General features: G+C 41.8%; 1 long non-coding RNA gene across 1 annotated transcript; it reads left to right on the top strand.

Annotated features, from left to right (window-relative positions):
* The first annotated feature begins 1,612 nt into the window (after positions 1-1,612).
* On the top strand, positions 1,613-19,489 carry LOC141259507 (uncharacterized). Its single transcript, XR_012318429.1, has 3 exons — positions 1,613-1,783; positions 11,567-11,638; positions 15,154-19,489. It is a non-coding gene; the product is annotated as an uncharacterized lncRNA (long non-coding RNA).
* Positions 19,490-20,938: the final 1,449 nt, after the last annotated feature.

A 20,938-nucleotide genomic window follows, 5' to 3' on the forward strand; every position in this document is an offset into this window, starting at 1 on the left:
AGTACCTGTGAGCGTTTTTCTGGGATATTAAACCCTCTAATGTTCAGAGAACAAAGTTTCAAAGTGGACATCGTAGATTAATACAAGAATCAGTGGTGGGACCGAGTGGTGGTATGAGGGGAAGAGGTATTGGGTGTAGAAGAGTAAGCTCTTAAGAATGAAGATATGGAAGAAAATTCAGTAGGAAGATTAGAAAGGAGAGAATATGTATAAAAGGTTCAGACGGTGAAAGAAATTCCGTCTTATTAGACCACAGGTAGCTACACCTATGGACTAAGATTAAACAGAGAAATCTCTGTAAGTAGTGTCAAAGACACACCCTAACTTGGGAGGTGACTGTACTCTAAAACACGAGCAATCAGCCAGGCCCCCACAACAAATTAGTTATACATGTTAATTAATTTATGCAACTAAACAAATCCAGTGCCCCAGACTTATCAAAATTCCCCTTAACACTACATAAAACCAGAGGCAACTAAAAGGTGGTGGAAATCCCTGTGGACTATTTTCTAGACATAATAAGCCAATGCAATGCATAGAGAGGTTCCACCCAAGGACTGCAAAGCCCCCCATAAGAAATCTACTAATATTAAAATTAATAAACTCCGACATGAGGAAAGAGACAGTGGAGAGAGCGAGTGACTACGATAGGACTGACTCCTAAGGCTCAGGAGTCACCAGAGGGACCAGTGGAGTCACTGCCTGGGTATCTTCTCCTCTTCCTCACAGTTCCCATTGTCTCTCTCCCACCTCTCCTTGCTCCTCCGAACCCAAAAGAGGATAAACAGGGCCACTCTCCCAGGGTGACTGGTGGCAACCCCAGAGACGATGAGAAATCCAGAAGATCCAATGGCGATCTCAGGGTCACCGTGCCAGTGTCCCCACAAGCATGAATCTGAAAGGGGTATCCCCACTTGTAAGTAATGGTCTTCGCACGCAGAGCCTCCAAAAGAGGTCGCAGAGCCCTTATTTTAGCCAGGGTTATAGGGGAGAGGTCCGCTAGAAGTTGAATATTTGTGCCATTAAGGTCTATGGCATCGTTCTCTCTAGCTTTACCCATAATGTCTTCCTTAATTTGGAAGAAGTGGATCCTGCAAATGACGTCTCTAGGACTAGATGAGTCAGGGTGTTTGGGGCCCAAGGATCGGTGAGCTCTGTCCAGCTCGAGATGTTCTTCCGTGGATCTACTCAGCAATGAGTTGAAAAGGTGCTGTAGGGCTGAGTTCAGGTCCCGTGGAGCCACTGACTCTGGGAGACCTCGGAGTCTAATGTTGTTTCTCCGATTTCTGTTTTGGGAGTCTTCTAGCATATCCAGAACTAGATCAAAATTCTGGGAGTTATATTAGAAACATCCTCTTTGAGGGAGCCAATTTCCCCCTTGCATACAGCCTCCAATCGCTGATTATATAACATGCAATATCGGTCTTAGTGGGGAGCGAGGGATCCCCGAGGTTTGCAAAGTTAATAAGGGTCCCAGGGCCATCCTGGGTAATCATACTGCTATTCTCAGTTATGCCAGCTTCAGATACAAGGGGCCCTAGAACAGTGCTACTTGTAGCTCCTGCACTCCTCAGAGATTTAGTTGGGGTAGAGGAATGGGTTAACTGAGTAGCTGCTGAAGCTGACTTGGAAGGGGAGGGGTGGGACCCGGAGCTCTCCCCTCTCTGCATGCCTGCATTGCTACTGTCTCTAACACCGGATCCCACTTGGACTGCCTCCCACTTTCCCTGTGTCTGTGTCCTCGGAGTGTGGCCTCCATGTGATAATCTTGCTTCAGCAGCAGGTAAGCTTGCTCCCCTCCGGCTCTGCACACTGGGTCCTCCCACAGCAGCAGCCATATCTGCACGTGTGGTCTGTTTTCCCGCGCTGCCTGAGACTGATAAATACCGGGTGATGCCAGGGTTAGTGGATCCAGAGATGAGCTCCCGTGGTGCCTGGGAGCGGAGACCGGATTTTCTTCTCATATAGAGGCTGGGATCTGCTTGTGCTGGCTAATGCTTTGCTGTAAGGGCTTTGGAAAGCACGAGCTCTCTCTAAGTGCGTCTGCTCTGCTTCATGGCCAGGCCACGCCCCCCGTTAATTTATGTTTTAAGGGGAGGGGCAATCACTTTTTCACACATGGCCCTGTAGGTTTGGATTTCTTTTTTCCTTAGTAATAAAGACCTTCATTAAAAAATTGCATTTTGTGTTTATTTGTGTTTTGTCTAATATTTACATTTGTTTTGTGATCTGAAACATTTAAGTGTGACAAACATGCTAAAGAATAAGAAATCAGGAAGGAGGCAAACACTTTTTCACACCACTGTATACATTATATATATAAGCATACCTATATAAATATACACGTAAGATACAAGTGTTTCTCACTAAATTAGAATATCATCAAAAAGTTAATTTATTTCAGTTCTTCAATACAAAAAGTGAAACTCATTATAGAGATTGATTACAGAGTGATCTATTTCAAGTGTTTATTTCTGTTAATGTTGATGATTATGGCTTACAGCCAATGAAAACACGTGTCATTATCTCAGTAAATTAGACTACTTTAAAACAATAGCATGAAAAATGTTTTTAAAATCCAAAATGTTGGCCTACTGAAATGTATGTTCAGTAAATGCACTCAATACTTGATCGGGGATCCTTTTGCATAAATTACTGCATCAAAGCGGCGGCATGGAGGAGATCAGTCTGTAGCACTGCTGAGGTGTTATGGAAGCCCAGGTTGCTTTGAAAGCAGTCTTCAGCTCATCTGCATTGTTGGCTCTGGTGTCTCTCATCTTCATCTTGACAATACCATATAGATTCTCTATGGGGGTCAGGTCAGTTTGCTGGCCAATCAAGCACAGTGATACTGTTGTTTTTAAACCAGTTATTGGTACTTTTGGCAGTATGGACAGGTGCCAAGTCCTGCTGGAGAATGAAATTTCCATCTCCAAATAGCTTGTTGGCAGAGGGAAGCATGAAGTGCTCTAAAATTTCCTGGTAGACAGCTGCACTGACTTTGGTCTTGATAAAACACAGTGGACCTACACCAGCAGATGACATGGCTCCCCAAACCATCACGGATTGTGGAAACTTCACACTAGACCTCAAGCAGCTAGGATTGTGTGCCTCTCCACTCTTCCTCCAGACTCTGGGACCTTGATTTCCAAATGAAATGCAAAATTGACTTTAATCTGAAAACAACACCTTGGACCACTGAGCAACAGTCCAGGTCTTTTTCTCCTTGGCCCAGGTAAGACGCTTCTGGCGTTGTCTATTGGTCATGAGTGGCTTGATACAAGAAATGCGATACTTGTAGCCCATGTCCTGGATATGTCTGTGTGTGGTGGCTCTTGAAGCAATGACTCCAGCAGCAGTCCATGTTATGTTCTGCCACCAGAGCCAAGGAAAGAGAGGAGATCCGCCCCCACGACAGAACCCAGCCCAACCCCCACGATGCAACAGGGAACCCGACCCCACGACCAGACCCGCCAAAGCCCCAAGCCAGTCCGCACGGAGACCCACAGACGCGGGGAAGGAATCCCCACAAGCACCAAGGACCGGGAGGAACACGGGACACCCCCCAACAGAAACAGCAGCAGACAGACGAACAAACAAAATATACAGAACACAGAGGTCAGCAGACCAAGCAAACCAACAGAGCAAGACACAGAGCACAGGCCAGCTAGAAAGTAGATACACAATGAAGTCCAGCAAAGCCAGAAGGGCGGAGCAGGATTAAATAGGCCAACAAGGTCATGTGACCAGCAAAGGAAAAAAAACCTAAGAGCAAGGTTCTAACAGTCCACTCCTTGTGAATCTCTCCCAAATTTTTGAATGACCTTTTCTTAACAATCCTTTCAAGGCTGCGGTTATCCCGGTTGCTTGTGCACCTTTTTCTACCACACTTTTAACGTCCACTCAAATTTCCATTAATATGCTTGGATACAGCACCCTGTGAACAGCCAGCTTCTTTAGCAATGACCGTTTGTGGCTTACTATCCTTGTGGAGTGTGTCAATGACTGCCTTCTGGACATCTGTCAAGTCAGCAGTCTTCCCCATGATTGTGGAGCCTACTGAAACAGACTAAGGGACCTATTTAATCACATGGGAAGCCTTTGCAAGTGTTTTTTGTTAATTATTCTAATTTGCTGAGATAATGACTTTTGTGTTTTCATGGGCTGTAAGCCATATTCATCAACATTAACAGAAATAAACACTTGAAATAGATCACTCTGTTTGTAATGACTCTATATAATATATGTTTCACTTTTTGTATTGAAGAACTGAAATAAATTAACTTTTTGATGATATTCTAATTTAGTGAGAAGCACTTGTAAATGTATATATATATATATATATATATATATAATTAATTATACATAAAAAAACATACACACATATACACTTACTCATGCTACAAAATGAGAATGCTTTAATAAATAGAAGTGTTTTCAATTTATTTTTATCAATTAATAAAATACATAATTAACATTTGATTTAGATTTTGAAGGAACTGGGGAGCTGGGGAGTTATTCCAAATATCTTGGAGAACTTAATCACAGATCTTCTATGGATGTAGGTGTTATGATCTGCAACAAGTACTAAGGAAAGATAGGGGAAAGCTGTCCCTACAGTAAGACTAAGCTGAATCCCTACGATGTAGCGGGCTGCCTGTTCCTAGTGAACAGACCCGCCTTAGTCCTCGGCTAGTCTGAACGAAGACCTATAGCATAAGGGGAGGGGTCCCTAAAGGACTGGGACAAAAATGGGACACCTCCTAAACAGAGAAGTTGTTGCAGAACACAAAAAGACAAACAGACAAAAAAAGTACTAGAAGTTCCAGAAGGACAAAACGAACTGACAGAGAAAGGCACGAAAGCACCTGGCTAGAAAAACAGTCAAACACTGAAGTCCAGCACAGCCAAAAGGGCGGAGCTGGAATATAAAGGCAGATGGTCACGTGACCGCAAAACACAAGATGGAAAAGACAAACAGGAGGGTTCTAACAGTACCCCCTCTTTTATGAGGATCCTCTGGATCCACCAGGCCCAGGCCTATCTGGAAACCTCTCGTAGAAAGCTTTAACAAGCCTAGGAGCAGAGACATCATCCGTCCTTACTCAGGAGTTGTCTTCGGGACCGAAACCCTTCCAGGAGACAAGATACTATAATCTACCTCTATGCCATCTAGAATTCAAGATACGAGAAATTTCATATTCGCTGTCTTCCACCACAGGAGGAAATGAGACAGTGGCATCCCTATCTGATACATCAGCCTTTTTCAACAAGGAAACATGAAACACAGGATTAATCTTCCAGGAAGTAGGAACATCCAACCTAACAGCAGACGGGTTAACAACCTGAAGCACTTTAAATGGACCCACAAACTTAGGACCCAGTGTTTTAGAGGGAATCCTCAACTGCAGGTTCTTTGAGGACAACCAAACCATGTCACCCACAGTAAACATAACCTCCTTACGTTTCCTGTCAAAATACTTCTTGGACTTCTTGTTAGCCTCTTGCAGGTTGCAACGTACATTAGTCCAAACTCTCTCCAAATCACCGGAAAAATTCTCCTCCTCCGGCACCGCCGACCCCAATTTGGAGAACGAACCAAAAGACGAATGTCTCCCAGTACAACAAAAAAAAGGAGAACACCCAGCAGAGGAGGATGTATGATTGTTAAGAGCAAATTCTGCGACAGGCAGAAACTCAGACCACACCTCTTGATTGTCCGCCACAAAACAATGCAAAAACTGTTCAACATCCTGGTTCTTTCTTTCAGTCTGTCCATTAGACTCAGGATGATACCCAGACGAAAATGACAAATGGACTCCCAACCTGTCACAAAAAGCGCGCCAAAAGCGAGCCACAAACTGAGGTCCTCTATCAGAAACAATATCCGTGGGAACGCCATGGAGCTTGACAATCTCCTTAACAAACGCCTTAGCAAGTGTCTTGTCGCAGGGCAACTTAATGAATGGAACCAAATGACACATATACTAAAGCGGTCCATGACCACCCAGATGACAGTAAAACCCTCGGACACAGGAAGATCAGTAATAAAATCCATTGTGAGATGCGTCCAAGGCGCACTAGGAACCTCCAGAGGGCAAAGCAACCCCGCAGCAGGAGTATGTGAAGCCTTTGACGTAGCACACACAGTACATTGACGCACCCACTTGATGACTTCCTTCTGCCATCCAGGCCACCAAAAACTGCGACTGATAAGTCTCTTAGTCTCCGAAATTCCTGGATGACCTGCCAACCGAGACTCATGACACTCCACAAACAAATCTCTCCTAAAGGCTCTAGGCACGAACAACCTCCCATGGGGAGTGTTAGATGGAGCATCGTCTTGAGCTTTCAGGATCCCATTCTCAAAAATGAAGTCCAATGCCACCACCACAACTCCTTTCTGTAAAATGCTCTCCTCCTCCTCGGCACCGACCGTAGGAGAGAAGCTGTGAGATAAAGCATCGGCTTTAACATTCTTAGTACCAGGAATATAGGCAACAGAAAAATGAAACCGAGAAAAAAAAAGTGCCCACCTAGCTTGACAGGCATTCAAGCGCTTGGCAGCATCCAGATAGATCAAATTCTTATGATCTGTGAAAACCTGAATAGGAAATCTAGCGCCTTCCAAAAATGACGCCAATGTTCAAACGCGAGTTTAATAGCCAGCAACTCCCGATTTCCAATATCATAATTCAGTTCGGTTCCCGAAATTTTTTTCAAAAAGAAGGCACAAGGATGTACTCCACCCTTGTTCTCCTGAGACAAAACTGCTCCGACCCCCACCGATGAAGCATCGACCTCGACCAAAAAAGGCTTGGTTTCATCAGGCTGCATAAGGATAGGGGAAGAACTGAACCTCTCTTTGAGATACTCAAACGCTTCAATGGCCTCAGTAGTCCACTGGACCGTATTCGCACCTTTCCTGGTGAGATCGGTCAGCGGCTTAACAATTACAGAAAAATTCTTAATGAATTTCCTGTAATAATTGGCAAAACCCAAAAATCTCTGTATAGATTTCAAACCAATAGGCCTAGGCCATTCCTGCACAGCCTGAACCTTCACCGGGTCCATCTTAAAGCCCTCGCTGAAGACAATGTAGCCCAAAAAACTAATTTTCTGCACAGCGAACTCACATTTCTCCAGCTTAGCAAAGAGTGAATTTTCACTCAATAACTGCAAAATTTCACGTACACTCTGCCAATGGGACTCTAGATCTGGTGAATGAATCAAAATGTCAAATGTCCAAATACACAACCACATTCTTACCGATCAAAGGTCTCAGGACGTCATTAATAAGGTTCTGAAAAAATGCAGGTGCATTGGTAAGACCAAAAGCCATCACCAGATTCTCAAAATGACCTACCGGAGTGTTAAAAGCAGTTCTCCATTCATCACTCTCCTTCACTCGTAACAAATTGTATGCCCCCCGGAGATCAATTTTAGAGAACCACTTGGCCCTCACCAACTAATTAAACAAGTCAGGAATTAACGGCAATGGGTAGGAATTGCGTACGGTAATCTTATTAATTTCACGAAAATCCAGACATGGATGTAAACCCCCGTCCTTTTTTTCAACAAAGAAAAATCCAACTGCCACAGACGACTTAGAAGGTCTAATGTGACCAGCAGCCAGGCTAGTCTGTATGTACTCCTCCAAGGCCTTTCTTTCAGGGATAGGCAGATTAAACAAGCGACTCTTAGGAAGAGTAGCTCCAGGAACAAACTCAATGGCGCAATGAGGAGGTAAAACTTGCGATTCCTCCTCTGAAAAAACCCTCCAAAAATCTTGAATAGGTACAGGTAATTCCCCTTTTTCCGCAGCCGCAATGCGACCATTACAACATTTGTCATAGCACTTCGGACTCCAAGACTTAATCACATTAGTAGACCAGTCCAGCAAAGGATTGTGCAGTTTTAACCAAGGCAATCCTAGAATGACAGGAGAGGGTAAATTATCTAATACATCCAAGTCCAACATTTCTTGGTGAACTCCATTGATAGTGAGGGAAAATGCAGCAACCTTGTGAGTAATACAGTTCAAGGGAGTGTTATCAATTGCAATCACAGAAATAGGTGATGACAAAGGTTTGGATTTCAATTTAAGGTTTTCCAAAAACCCTTTTTCAATCACATTAAGTGTTGAACCACAATCCATACCTTAAATTCAATCAAATTTTCCTGCAAAGTAGTACTCCCAGAAAGAAATACTCCTGCAGAGCGTAAACAAGCTATATGGGCGTAACTGACCTTTTTTTTTTCTTTACTTAAACGAAGCTCACAATACTTAATCAAATGGTCAGCTTTATCATAATAAAGACACAATCCCTCGGCGAACCTCCGGTCTCTTTCCTGAGAGGGGAGCGACTTCGCCCCAACCTCCACCGGTTCCCCGCCATCAGAGCAGATTTTCTGGGGACTAGGACCTGGCATTACAGGAGTATTTACCTCATTCTGTCTAAATCTCAGTCTCCTATCCACAGGAACAGCTAATTGCATGGCATCCTGCAGAGTCTCAGGTGTGGGGAATGCAATTAGCTAATCCTTAACCCTTTCATTCAGACCAGCAAGAAATAGACATTTTAGAGCTGGATCATTCCATTTAACTTCTGAGGCCCATCTTCTGAAGTGTGTGCAATAATTTTCAACATCACCTGACCCCTGATTCAAACGCCTGAGTTCTGCCTCAGCAATGAGATTCGATCAGGATCGTCATATAATAGCCCCATAGCAGAAAAAAATTCATCTACAGACCTTAAACATGGATCATTAGGTTGGAGAGAAAAGGCCCACCCCTGTGGTTCTTTGCGCAAAAGTGACATAATAAAACCAATGTGCTGTGATTCATTCCCAGAGGACCTTAGTCTCAAACGAAAATATAACAAACAAGCATTTTTAAAGAAAAAAAAATCTTGCTGTTTACCAAAAAAAACATCAGGCAGTCCTACCTTGGGTTCCACAAAATGCGCTTCAGAACAGCTACTCACATGTTGCTGGAACTTGGCTACATCCAGAGACAATCCCTGCAGGCATTGAGCCAAATCCTGGACGGACACCATACTGATCCCCGAATTTCTTTCCTTTTAGTTTTTTTGGGCTGGACTTACTGTTATGATCTGCAATAAGTACTAAGGAAAGATAGGGGAAAGCTGTCCCTACAGTAAGACTAAGCTGAATCCCTACGATGTAGAGGGCTGCCTGTTCCTAGCGAACAGACCCGCCTTAGTCCTCGGCTAGTCTGAACGAAGACCTATAGCATAAGGGGAGGGGTCCCTAAAAGAACTAAGGACTGGGACAAAAATGGGACACCTCCTAAACAGAGAAGTTGTTGCAGAACACAAAAAGACAAACAGACAAAAAAAGTACTAGAAGTCCCAGAAGGACAAAACGAACTGACAGAGAAAGGCACGGAAGTACCTGGCTAGAGGAACAGTCAAACACTGAAGTCCAGCACAGCCAAAAGGGCGGAGCTGAAATATAAAGGCAGATGGTCACATGACCGCAAAACACAAGATGGAAAAAACAAATAGGAGGGTTCTAACAGTAGGCTTGCGGAAATCCTTCTGTCTCTCTGTGTAATCCTGGACAGACTCGATGATGTTAAGATCAGGGCTCTACTTCTATATTTCGACTTGAGTGCAGGACCATTGAATCAGATCCTTGTGATATAAATCTATATATCTTTATTCATTGCTGTTTGTCCTTTAAAATATATATGTTATATTTGTACATATATATATATTTTCAGCACTCCCTTCACACCAGCTTTGCAGGGAATTCCAATACACCTTCATTCACTCATGGGCAGAAATTGGCCCATATAAAAGACACCTTTAAGGCATCATGAATGCAGCAGAACTGTATACCAAAAACCTGTAATGCTAAGCCATATGCACTTCATGTTCTGCCATATGGTGCCTCTGCATAGTTTAAGAGGAGGCGCGATGTTTCGTCAGTGAGGAAAGACGGCCATCTGCTGGTCGAGCGAGATCAGGTGGAACCAATTGGTAGCAGAAGAGTTGCAGGGGGTGGGAGTTCATGTGCTGGACCTCCTCATGTGACTCGCATAACAGAGTTCCTGGGTGTAAAAGCCCTGCATGCCAAACCGCAGAGGGATTTGGCGCCAAGAAGGAGAGTGGAGCAGACGCGGATCAGGGATGGCGCTGAGGCCAGCATGACCGGCCTCAGCGGGGAGTCTATGCCACCAAGGTGCCGGACTCCATCTGAAAGGGTCCAGACTACACCGGAGAAGACCAAGAGTTCCGACTGCTCCGATCAAGACCAAGACCTGCGCCCTACATCAGTCAAGACCCAGAGACAAGACATCAACTGTTAAGAGCCGAGGACCAGTCCTCTATGCCCCAGGCCCAATAGACATCCGCCGATGGTCAAGTCGTGAAGGTCCGCGAGGGGACGACAAGTAGAGAGGCATGCCTGTGGTTGCAGTGGGAAAGCGCAAGTGAGCAGGGCTGTCACTTCCAGCTATAACATACAGTTTGTCAGGACAACAAGTTGTGACGGGGCTGGTTGGTGCTTTGGAGGCTCAACGCTCTTTAATAGACTTTGTAAGAAAGACTTGCGGCCTAGCGGTAAAACCCGGTGACCAACGCTAGGGCCAGAATTACAGAAAAAACTTACGTGGTAACTCCTATGAACGGGCACACCACCTTTGTAAAGAGAACATTAGCTTTAGTGAAGAACCTTCATTGTTATTTCAATTGCATCGTTATTTGATTCATTTTTTATTTGCCTTGTTATTATCACCAATTGTTTATAATTACTATAAATTACTATTGCATTTAGCCAGAATTATACCGTTCCTGACTGTTCCTGCCTTGTGTCCTGCGTGCGGTGCATCTAGTCACCTGCCTTACAATAGCACCATATTTCCAAGATGTTCTAAACTAAAAGCAGTGATACTGGGGGACGAATAACTTCATACTATGGGGTCTAATACAGGACATAGAAGTACAGTAGGGGCTTAATAGTTTTCTACTGAATTTTAATGGTGTGAAACCTGGAAAAAATGACATTTTCTAGAGAAAGTACATTCATGACACTTTTGTAAATGTAATAATACCATATTCTAGTGTCCATGATTGCCCAGACATGTAATGGAATATGTATGTGTGTCTGGGAACACTGCTGACCTCATGGAAAACCATTTTAATCTATATTCTAATTTACGCATGAAAACACATTTTATAAAACCTTTACACATAATTAACCACGAAATGTGATACACAAACAGAAATTACAAGCTGAGTAAATCAAGTAAATGGTAGTGCTTCATCAAATAACAGAAGTGTAACACAACACACCCCTTTGTCACTTCCAATAATAGGAAGAGTACATTATGTGCTGAAAATCTTACTCAGGATACTCAAGTGACATTAGGAAATGACTATACAGCAGAAGTACAATATAAAACTCTTTACAATGTCTGTTCTTTCCATTGTGGTTTCATGTTGGTTAGTAAGTATCATGCTTAGAAGTCTTTCCATTTATATGAGCACACTATATCCAGATATCCTCTTAAACTAACATAGCCTTCAATTATTTATAGATCAGGCGAAATAAGCTACAAAATATGGATTTTAATCAAGATTTCCAAAGAAAAAGGCACAGACTAAAAAAGGTAAGAATGTAAGTGCAACATAAATTAGAAAGCTAAGGGTCATCAAAGAGTTTGCAAATTGGATCTAACTACCAATCTACCAAATATTTTCATATTCTTAATGGTTACATTTCAGAAGATACCTCTCTAACCATTGGTAAGAGATAGGCACTAGAGGCAAGAGAATGGCCTCAAAGTCAGTCAGAAATGGGGTTTGCAGTGAATTATTAAGTCAGAGTCTAAGTTTAGTGAGTGATCGTTTAGTACTCTACAGTAGACATCTAGTCTGCCATGAAGAGTTATCTGATGGGGTTGTCCCAAGACTGACACGCATCTATTAACAGGATGGAACAGGGGTTTTGTATGCCCCTGATAAAAAGGTTGGCAGTCGGGCATGTAAATGTATGGGACTGATTAAGATGGCTGAGATACTGTCTATTCAAAAAGAACAATGCCCCATTAACACATCTGTTTTTCATGTACAGTACAGACCAAAAGTTTGGACACACCTCATTTAAAGATTTTTAACTCTATTTTCTTGACTATGAAAATTGTACATTCGCACTGAAGGCATCAAAACTATGAATTAACACATGTGGAATTATATACTTAACAAAAAAGTGTGAAACAACTGAAAATATGTCTTATATTCTAGGTTCTTCAAAGTAGCCACCTTTTACTTTGATGACTGCTTTGAACACTCTTGGCATTCTCTTGATGAGCTTCAAGAGGTAGTCACCGGAAATGGTCTTCCAACAATCTTGAAGGAGTTCCCAGAGATGCTTAGCACTTGTTGGCCCTTTTGCCTTCACTCTGCGGTCCAACACACCCCAAACCATCTCGATTGGGTTCAGGTCTGGTGACTGTGGAGGCCAGGTCATCTGGCGTAGCACCCCATCACTCTCCTCCTTGGTGAAATAGCCCTTACACAGCCTGGAGGTGTGTTTGGGGTCATTGTCCTGTTGAAAAATAAATGATGGTCCAACTAAACGCAAACCGGATGGAATAGCATGCCACTGCAAGAAGCTGTGGTAGCCATGCTTGTTCAGTATGCCTTCAATTTTGAATAAATCCCGAACAGTACCACCAGCAAAGCATCCCCACGCCATCACACCTCCTCCTCCATGCTTCACGGTGGGAAACAGGCATGTAGAGTCCATCCTTTCACCTTTTCTGCGTTGCACAAAGACACGGTGGTTGGAACCAAAGATCTCAAATTTGGACTCATCAGACCAAAGCACAGATTTCCACTGGTCTAATGTCCATTCCTTGTGTTCTTTAGCCCAAACAAGTCTCTTCTGCTTGTTGCCTGTCCTTAGCTGTGGTTTCCTAGCAGCTATTTTACCATGAAGGCCTGCTGCACAAAGTCTCCTCTTAACAGTTGTTGTAGAGATGTGTCTGCTGCTAGAACTCTGTGTGGCATTGACCTGGTCTCTAATCTGAGCTGCTGTTAACCTGCGATTTCTGAGGCTGGTGACTCGGATAAACTTAACCTCCTGGGGCGGTCCTTATGTGAGCCAGTTTCTTTGTAGCGCTTGATGGTTTTTGAACTGCACTTGGGGACACTTTCAAAGTTTTCCCAATTTTTCGCACCGACTGACCTTCATTTCTTAAAGTAATGATGGCCACTCATTTTTCTTTACTTAGCTGCTTTTTTCTTGCCCTAATACAAATTCTAACAGTCTATTCAGTAGGACTATCAGCTGTGTATCCACCAGACTTCTGCACAACACAACTAATGGTCCCAACCACATTTATAAGGCAAGAAATCCCACTTATTAAACCTGACAGGGCACACCTGTGAAGTGAAAACCATTTCCGGTGACTACCTCTTGAAGCGTGTGCAAAGCAGTCATCAAGGCAAAAGGTGGTTACTTTGAAGAACCTAGAATATAAGACATATTTTCAGTTGTTTCACACTTTTTTGTTAAGTATATAATTCCACATGTGTTAATTCATAGTTTTGATGCCTTCAGTGCGAATGTACAATTTTCATAGTCAAGAAAATAGAGTTAAAAATCTTTAAATGAGAAGGTGTGTCCAAACTTTTGGCCTGTACTGTATGTGTTCTGTGTTTTTTAAGGATAGAACACATAGCCATTATAGTCTATTGGCATATTCACATCAGGGATTTTTTTTTTTTGCATAGCACTTTACTGCAAAATAAAAAAAATTTAGACATGTTCACTTTTGATCCAATTTACAGATCAAATGTGCCTACTCAAGTGAATGGGTCCATCAAAAAATAGGTCCTGAATGCCATTTGTGTGTCAACCGAGTGCTTTCCATTTTCTACTATCTAGTGGGTAGGAGAAGAGGAGAAGCTTGGATACTTTTTTTTACATTATGCGTGCAAAAAAACTAATGGCGTAGTTATTTTGATATGCAAATTTCCTCTTCCAAGTTTTGATGGCCTCGACTGTGTTGGCTGATTTTCCCTTAGTCTGTTGAAAATTCAATAAAACTTAAAATAAAAAACTGAGCTGGACTATATATTTTCTATATGGTACATGTAACAGATAACCTTATATGGTAGAATTTTAATACTAGAGACAGGTTAGGACCATCCTGATGGGTACACCTTGTCGGGGTGGGATGGCTTTTTATCAGTTTTTGATCAATATAGCGTTAACTAAGTACCCTATGTTACTTACATGTACTATTACTATTTATTAATTTATTTGCTGTAGGAGATATGCACATTTTTGTGCCTTTTCTTGGGTTTTGTCTGTGAAATGGCCACAGTGTGAACATGCTCTTACATTTTGTACGTACAGTATATAAGCTTATAGTCCAGCTCAGTTTTTTTGTTTTGTTACAGAGTTAGTAATGTCAAATTGAACTCATCATAGAAACGTATTGCAATCGGGTATTAACCAATAGCAAATTTAATAACATAGTACACTGACAGTCTTATGCCTTTTTTTTTATGAAAAACTGTCCAAATATTACCCTATTCAGTCATTTGTAATCCGTCAGGCCATTCTGAGCAGAATACTGGCTAAAGCAGACCATGCAGTTGTCAGAGGTACCATCCTGCTGGGACGAGTTATGTGCCATACATTCCATAACGGCCTTGGTTCCTCCCCATTAATACACTTGCTGGAGGCAAAGGAGGCCAATTGTGATCTGTGTGGTGGCTTTTGCTGCTGCTAGTGGCTCCCATATTCTTAGCAGTGGTATGATTTTTTTCTTGCTATCGGCACATTTTCTTTTACCATACATTTTGTATTTGGCCAGATCAGCTTCAGTAGGCAGGATTCGGAAACAACAATTTTTGTCTTCTGGAAAATCTTCATTTGTGCTTGGCCAAGATCTTTGTCTCCTGTCTATTCCTGGCTTTCCACTAAAAACATCCATTTGAAGACTTGTTGCAAAAAAAGGCTTTTAAGTAAATTGGCGCATTCCAAATTATTCAGCAAATAAACCTGGTCACCTTTAAAATTAAACTACCTCCTAATCTAAAAATTCCTAATGACTTTCATCTTTTTCTGCTATGTCGTCTGGTCCACAATACATTCTCTCCTATGGTGAAGACTGTTCCTGCTTCTGCATCTGATCCGGACATGGAGTATGAAATCAACCAAATTCAGGACTGTAAGAAGGTTTGTGACAGACTGGAGGAGAAATGGTCCAGAGGAGAGATACAGGGTGTTCAAAAAGGACACAAATGCTCCAATCTTGCTCAAGAAATCTCCTGCTAAGTGTTCTATTTCTGCTCTCACTGACTCATCTGGGAGGGGCCGTAAGAGAGGGGGTACTGCTATGCACCCGTCCCAGGTATCCCGAAATCTGCTTCCATCTCCTGGGTCTGCTGTCCTCTCTTGTGCTCCTCGTCAGGTTTTGAAATAGCATGGCCCAATGACATAATCTTCCTAGGCCTATTTAAGGACCACTAAGACACGCACTTGTGTTTTAGGATTAAGACTCTAGTGTCTTGTGTTTGGGGTGTGCCACCATTTGTGATTCAACTTGCAAACTCTCTCTGATCCTACATACCTTTAGCTCAGCAGGTTCTCTCTCACTCTGCCATCTCTGGATTAACCATCTGGTTATAGTAATCAAACAACATATTGCTGAACTCTCTTCATATGGCATTGATCTTTTCTAGGTTCCACTTCATACATATGTAGACTGTGCACCGGGGAGGTCTCTCTCAGAATACAGCGGGCCAAGGACAAAGGAACCAATTTGTTAGGGAACCACCTTTTTACTAAGAACATAAAGTGGGTTGCCCTGGCAATGCAAGAATGGAACGCAGATAGACTTCACACACACCTAGCTCAGGACAGCTGGGACCCCTGCGCTGCACAAGTGACAGGACCAGGATGTACTAATAGATTAACTAGAATTTGCCTAACCAGTGGTTCTGCCTAATGCGGTGACCGAGTGTTACCCAGAGCAAGGATGTAATCAGATGGGTGCAAGAGGTGTCCCCTGCAGTGGTGCAGCACAAAGTCAACAAGTGGCTGTGGGGCAGGCATATCTGTCATAAAAATGGATATGCCCATTTAATTTCATAATTTTATTCTTCCAGATCCACTGACTTTTATACCAAATGGCACAAAAAATATTGTAGCATACCATTAACCAGCAGGTGTTGTATAAACAGCTCTGCTTGCCCTTTAAATGTAGGTGTTTTTAGCCCAGAAGAAGATATGTTTGTCCGTTTAGTTGTAGGCTTGTAGCCCAAAAGTGGCATGGAAGGCAGAGTAGTTACCCATCAGGGGGTGCTTACCTTGCCGTGGTTGATGGGCACACATGAATTGGCCAATTTATGCGCTAAAAACCTTCGTTTTTTGTAAGTACTTGTTGCTGAACAAAACAGTTTAGATCTAATATTTTCATTGTTAAGGCGTATCTTGGCCATATGGAGTGCTGCTGCATTCTTTTGATATATTTTATAGTTACAGCAGCGGGCACCAGTTCACACTAGAAGGTGCTGGTCAGGTTTCTCTGGTTTGTGTCATAAAAATGGATATGCCTAATTAATTTCATAATTTTATTCTTACAGATCCACTGACTTTTATACCAAATGGCACAAAAAATATTGTAGCATATGTACACTACCGTTCAAAAGTTTGGGGTCACCCAGACAATTTTGTGTTTTCCATGAAAACTCATACTTTTATTTATCAAATGAGTTGCAAAATGAATAGAAAATATAGTCCAGACATTAACAAGGTTAGAAATAATGATTTTTATTTGAAAGAATAATTTTCTCCTTCAAACTTTGCTTTCGTCAAAGAATGCTCCCTTTGCAGCAATTCCAGCATTGCATACCTTTGGCATTCTAGCTGTTAATTTGCTCAGGTAATCTTGAGAAATTTCCCCCCATGCTTCCTGACGCCCCTCCCACAAGTTGGATTGGCTTGATGGTCACTTTTTGCGTACCATATGGTCAAACTGCTCTCACAACAGCTCAATGGGGTTGAGATCTGGTGACTGCGCTGGCCACTCCATTACAGATAGAATACCAGCTGACTGCTTCTTCCCTAAATAGTTCATGCATAATTTGGAGGTGTGCTTTGGGTCATTGTCCTGTTGTAGGATGAAATTGGCTCCAATCAAGCGCTGTCCACAGGGTATGGCATGGCGTTGCAAAATGGAGTGATAGTCTTCCTTATTTAAAATCCCATTTACCTTGTACAAATCTCCCACTTTACCAGCACCAAAGCAACCCCAGACCATCACATTACCTCCACCATGCTTGACAGATGGTGTCAGGCACTCTTCCAGCATCTTTTCAGTTGTTCTGTGTCTCACAAATGTTCTTCTGTGTGATCCAAACACCTCAAACTTTGATTCGTCTGTCCATAAAACCTTTTTTCCAATCTTCCTCTGTCCAATGTCTGTATTCTTTTGCCCATATTAATTTTTTCCTTTTATTAGCTAGTCTCAGATATGACTTTTTCTTTGCCACTTTGCCCTGAAGGCCAGCGTCCCAGAGTTGCCTCTTCACTGTAGACACTGGCGTTTTGCTTGTACTATTTAATGAAGCTGCCAGTTGTGGAGATGTGAGGCGTCGATTTCTCAAACTAGAGACTCTAATGTACTTGTCTTGTTGCTCAGTTGTGCAGCGGGGCCTCCCACTTCTCTTTCTACTCTGGTTAGAGCCTGTTTGTGCTCTCCTTTGAAGGGAGTAGTACACACCGTTGTAGGAAATCTTCAGTTTCTTGGCAATGTCTCGCATGGAATAGCCTTCATTTCTAAGAACAAGAATAGACTGTCGAGTTTCACATGAAAGTTCTCTTTTTCTGGCCATTTTGAGAGTTTCATAGAACAAACAAATGTAATGCTCAAGATTCTCAACTAGCTCAAAGGAAGGTCAGTTTTATAGCTTCTCAAATCAGCCAAACCATTATCAGCTGGGCTAACATACTTGTGCAAGGGTTTTCTATGGTTTTCTAAATATTCATTAGCCTTCTTACACAGTTAGCAAACACAATGTACCATTAAAACACTGGAGTGGTGGTTGTTGGAAATGGGCCTCTATACACCTATGTAGATATTGCAATAAAAACAAGACGTTTGCAGCTAGAATAGTCAAGTACCACATTAACAATGTATAGAGTGTATTTCTGATTCATTTAATGTTAGCTTCATTGAAAAAAATATGCTTTTCTTTAAAAATAATGAAATTTCTAAATGACCCCAAACTTTTGAACGGTAGTGTATAATAGCTGCTAAGTAAAAATATAGTGGACTCAACACATATAGCTCTTTGTTTAGGGTTATGAATTAACCCCTTCACCCCAGGCAATTTTCCATTTTTTTTCCTCCCCTTCTTGCAAAAGCCATAACTTTAGTGTTTTTCCATCAATATAGCCGGATGATGGCTTGTTTTTTTGCGGGACGAGTTGTACTTTTGAATGACGCCATTAATTTTACCATATCGTGTACTGGAAAACGGGAGAAAAATTACAAGTGAAGTGAAATTGAAAAAACAGTGCAATTCCACAATTGTTCTTTTTTTTTATTTATATTTAGGCAATATGATTCTCCAGGTCATTACGATTTTGCAGAGACCAAACATGTAAAGGTTCTTTTTTATTTAAGTGGTGAAAAAAGTTCCAAAATTTGCAGGAAAAAAAACTCTCTTATGTCTCCATTTTTCATGATCTAGGGCTGGGTGAGGGCTTATTTTTTGAGCGCCGAGATGATGTTTTTATTGATACCATTTTGAGTTAGAGACAATGTTTTGATCGCCTTTTATTACATTTTATTGCAATGTTGCGGCCACCAAAAAATGTTAGTTTTTAATATTTATAAAAAATTTTTTTTTTTTACTTTTTACATGCTTCAATAGTCCCCTTAGGAGACTTGAAGCTGCGTTCATCCGACCGTCTGTGCTACATCATGAGCTCCTGTGAACACTGGGAAGGGGTCTGCAGACCCCCAGCTGTCATGACAACCCATCGGGGACCCGCAATCGCGTGACAGGGGCACAGATGGGTGGGTCTTGTGACTTGCTTCCGGCCAGCGCATGTTAAATGCTGTCTGACAGTGGCATTTAACTTGTTAATACCTGTTAGAGGCACATGACAGCTGACCAAACTAGATGGGAAAGATGCGGGCTCAGCGCCGGAGGCCACATCAAAGGCAGGGACACGACCAATGAAGTATCTATACGTCATTGGTCATGAAGGGGTTAAAATAGAACGTAGTAAACAACCTAGCAGAATGCAATTAGACGTCTTTCATTAAGATCAGTTACTTATTGATTTGTGTTTTATCCCAAGGAACAATGACTACAATATTCTGGTCACAAAAAAAAGAAACTGATTGTTTTCCCTTAATAAAAATGTAATTGAAATCAATTGGACTATTAACTGAACGGTATCTGTACAATTTTCTTTAAAAGCAACAGAACAGCATAGCTATAACACCTAACCACTGTATTGATTTGCACACAATAAATATTACATGTGAATCTTTGTGTTTGTCTTTCAAATATAAAACTACAAAACTACACTAAACCCTTAATTCTTCCTGCTCTTCGAGCAACAGAATTGCTGGACACCATTGCCAACTGCTCTAGATTTCACCGTTCGTCTACATAATTGCATAGTTTTGTTTTTACAGTGGGTTATAACAGAAAAACATATTCTAAATACATGACAATTTTGCGAGTCTGCTTCCACAGTTTCAGCTGGATGCTTCAAATATCTACTAAGATGTGAAAGTATAAATCATGAGATAAAAACGCTGCATATAACCAATGTAAAAACTAGAATGACCATAATCTAACAGAGAAGGATAATGTGTGTTACTAGAAGCAACGCTTGAGAAGAACAACATTGACGATTTTGGGTCTGGAACCTTTTCTACGGTAAGTCCAGTCTATATGCCCAGCCAAATGTATCTGCACAGTGGTAATAACCCAAAACAACTGTGTGCACCTAGAGGTAATTTAGATTACAATGAGGATTCGTTTTCGAGGTGTAAAGATTACTGAGGGACTTTCAACTGATTTTTGCTCTCTCAATCAGCCATCTATGCAATATAAAATATACTCCTATTCATATGGAGCCTTACTGACTGACTAGTGTGAAGAAAACTAAAACTATCAACTAAATTGAGGTTAACTTATGGTACATTTAGTTATGCAGATTTGAGCCCTTCAATGCACCTTAACAAGTGCCGATAGACTATATAACAAGTCGCTCTGCCCTCACTTACCTACTTGTTTACGCAGGCAAACCAACAATAATGGGCAAAGAAAGATCACTGCTTATAATTTTCTGTCTCCATATACAATAAGTTATCAGAGGCATATTGCCTGTTTACACAGGGCAATGTGTTGCTGATACCAATTAGAACATTACTTGTTTACACAGAGCGATGTGCTGCTGATACCAATTAGAACATTACTTGTTTACACAGGGCGAAGTGCTGCTGATACCAATGAGAACAGTACCTGTTTACACAGGACGAAGTGCTGCCGATACCAATGAGAACATTGCCTGTTTACACGGGGTGACATGATGCTGATACTAATGACAACATTGACCGCTGATAACAATGATATTTTTGCTTGTATAAATGATCCGATCAACAGGACTCAATGGTTTTCTCACTTGTCAGGTGACCATCATCACAGTTAAAAAGTGGATAATCGGCGTGGATACCAATGATAACATTGCTTGTTTACATTAGGTGATATGTTGCCGATACCAATGATAACATTGACTGTTTATACGGGTTGATGTGCTGCCGGTGCCAATGATGACATTGCCTGTTTACACAGGGTGATGTGTTGCCAATACCAATAAGAACATTGCCTGTTTACATGGGGTGATGTGCTGCTGACAATAAAGA

Source organism: Phyllobates terribilis, unplaced genomic scaffold (genome assembly GCF_046119375.1).
Source record: "Phyllobates terribilis strain yellow unplaced genomic scaffold, ASM4611937v1 Scaffold_3__8_contigs__length_932513732, whole genome shotgun sequence".
NCBI classification, from domain to species: Eukaryota; Metazoa; Chordata; class Amphibia; order Anura; family Dendrobatidae; genus Phyllobates; species Phyllobates terribilis.